The sequence below is a fragment of the Cervus elaphus genome, chromosome 1 (assembly GCF_910594005.1).
Source record: "Cervus elaphus chromosome 1, mCerEla1.1, whole genome shotgun sequence".
Lineage (NCBI taxonomy): Eukaryota > Metazoa > Chordata > Mammalia > Artiodactyla > Cervidae > Cervus > Cervus elaphus.
This window is the reverse complement of record NC_057815.1, coordinates 92,713,898-92,716,910: the sequence shown is the minus strand read 5'-3', so window position 1 is coordinate 92,716,910 and position 3,013 is coordinate 92,713,898. Positions and strand designations below refer to the sequence as shown.

The 3,013-nt window shown below is 36.5% G+C and overlaps 1 pseudogene; it reads right to left on the bottom strand.

Moving 5' to 3' along the window:
- Window positions 1-1,706: 1,706 nt before the first annotated feature.
- On the bottom strand, window positions 1,707-2,623 carry LOC122700069 (annotated as a pseudogene).
- Window positions 2,624-3,013: the final 390 nt, after the last annotated feature.

Genomic DNA, 3,013 nt, shown 5'->3' with positions numbered 1-3,013 from the left:
ACATTTTTTTAAACTCCAGTGCCATGTATTTTTTAAAAGTTTTATTATGTACCTACATATTTTTATGTCGTTTTAAGATCATTATTAGCTATACTTTACCTTCTTACTAATGACTTGATGATATTATTTAGACTTGAATTGAGTTACAGTTGAGTTGAGTTCTCTTTTCCATACACAAAATATGACTATACACTTAGGCCAGTGAAGGTTATGGCATCTCAATGTACATTGATAATTATTTGGAGAATCAGCCTTGGTTGCTTCTTCTGAAAGGTTATAATAGGAGCTCCTGTCCAAATCTGTTTTTGCAGTGACATATAAGAATGTATGATACTAGGATGTTTTAAGAATAAGTTTTCTAGTTTCACTTTAACTTCTATTGACTAAATTTTTGCCGCTCTAATACACCATTTTGATCTGTTAACTTTACTTAAAAATATATTTTATACAATTAAACAATTATTAGTGGATAATAGATACCTTTTAGAAAATGAATCTGAGTTGGAATAAATAACTTTTGGTTTTAGAGCATTTTCTAGATCAAGCTTCTTGAAATTATACTGTTGGACCCAGTCTCTGTTGGTTTACTTTGTGTTACAACTAGTAGTGATTATGCAGGTTGGATTACAAATCCAGGTTAGTATGTACCACTGCCTGTGATGATTAGCTTTTCCTTCTCTGAGTGAAGCTGCTACATTTTGGGGATCACTTGCATTTTGCTTTTTTTTTTTTTTTTAACTGCTTTTAGCTATGGAAAGAAGGATATATTCAGATTTTATTGACATAAATTGCATTAATACTGATCTCACTTAAAAAAATCAAAATTATGTTCATCTCATAATTTTTCCTTTCTTGTTTGATCACTACCTTTATATATTCTCTAAATAAATAAAATTTCACTTCAGAATAATATGTACTCATAGATGCTTATTTGTCAAGCTGCTTCTTCTCACTATAATTATTGTTATTATTTATTATAGTAACTGTGCTTTGGTGCTCAAAATGTCACAGTTGGAAATAAAAGTCTGTTAATATTCACTACAATAAAATGAAAGAGGAGCCCAGGGAGATATATAGTGATTCACAAAAATCATATATATGGAAATTCAGCTGAACTTTTCTTCATTGAGTAACAAATGTGAAACAAAGATTGAAAGAATATGCTTGCTGAGCCTAGTTGTACTATTTTGTGGATGACTCTGGGTCTTTGTTTTAGTGATTCTGGGGAAAAATACATAAAAATGCTTATGAAATTCTGTTATGGGAATGGAGAGTGATGATTTCAACTAGCTACTATTTATAGAAAAATATTAAAAACTAATTTAGCATTTTTGTTTCTATTTGTAGGGAAACCCATGAAGATACTATTCAATAAATATCAGTCAGCCAAACTATGCACATGCTAAAGGAGTGGACAGTTCTGTTTATGAATATAGAATAATTTTTTTTGGTTTTAAGTTATTTGATTTTATTCTAGAGTAACATGAAATTTAATTCAAGTCTTTACATTTAAACTTTATCTCCTAGATTCCCCTCCTTTTCTCATTTTAGGTCTCTTGAATTGTCAGGTAGCAAGAATGCAAATTCTTTATTGTTTTGTACAAATTCTTAGTTGTATAGACACAGCACGATGGTAGCTCTTCTTCAAATAGAGGAAACTTATCAAAAATTATCTCCACATCTCTTTAGAAGGAGAGACTCCTGATTTATTTGAGGAGTTTATTCAGAGACTCTTTCACATCCTTATTCCTCAGACTGTAGATCATGGGGTTCAAGACTGGGAGTGCTACAGTGTAAAACATAGAAACTATTCTATCGCTGTCCAGTGAATAGCTTGATTGTGGACGAAAGTAAACGTAGAGAACAGAGCCATAGAACAGGGTGACGGAGATGAGGTGCAAGGAGCAGGTGGAGAAGGCTTTGAGGCAGCCCCGGGTGGAGAGGATCTTCAGGATGGTGGCGCTGATGAAGAGGTAGGAGGCCAGGATGAGCACAGTGGGGGTGATGACGTTGGAGGCGGGGACACAGAACAGCACAGCCTGGTAGATATCTTTTCTTCCACAAGCCAACTTCACAAGAGGTGAGATATCACAGAAAAAGTCATCAATGACATTGTAACTGCAGAAGTTCAAGGCAAAAGTTCCTTTGGTAACGATGAAAGTGTTACTAAAGCCACCAAGGTATGAGGCTGCTATAAAAAATGCACACAGCCTGCTGGGCATGACCTGAGAATAGAGCAGTGGCTTTGAGACGGCCATATAGCGGTCATAGGCCATGGCAGCCAGCAGCTAACACCCTCTGTGGGCCAGCCCTGCAGGGAGGAAGAACTGGGCTACACAGCCAGCAAAGGAGATGCTTTTGTCTTCAGAGATACATGTCACCAGGATTTTGGGGTGTACACAGAGGAGTACCAGAGGTCCAGGAAAGACAGATTCCCAGTGAAAAACTACATGGGTATATGCAGTCAGGAGTCGTTACCGATCAACACTATGAGGGTGGTATTTCCTGGCACAATCATAGAGTAGACACCAAGGACCGCCACAAACGGGACCAGCTGCACCACAGCATCTGTTGTGAAGCCCACCAGGATGAAGGCAGTCACTGTGTGATTGCTCTTCCCCATGGCTAGAGGAATCTCACCCAAGAGGAGAGAAAATGTGTTCAGCTTAAATCCCTGTGCTGAATACATAGAAAATATCATAAATAAAGGACATTGAATTATTGCCAAACCTTGAAGCCTAGAATCTAGTAATGTAAGTGCTCATTTTAGAAAGAGCTATCATTTTGCAACAAAAATCACTCGGACTTTACAACTATATATTGCTAAAAGGTGACTTAGGCACATTATAAATTTTTAGTGTTTTTTGAGTAAACATCAGTTTGAATCAGGCAGCCCCTAAACCAAATGTAATCAGGGGTTGTTTATAGACAGGGACGATGGCAGAGATTTTTGTAGAGATGATGTGGAAGCAAAGCAAGGAAATTACTTGATTGGTCATAACTTAAGAGGCTG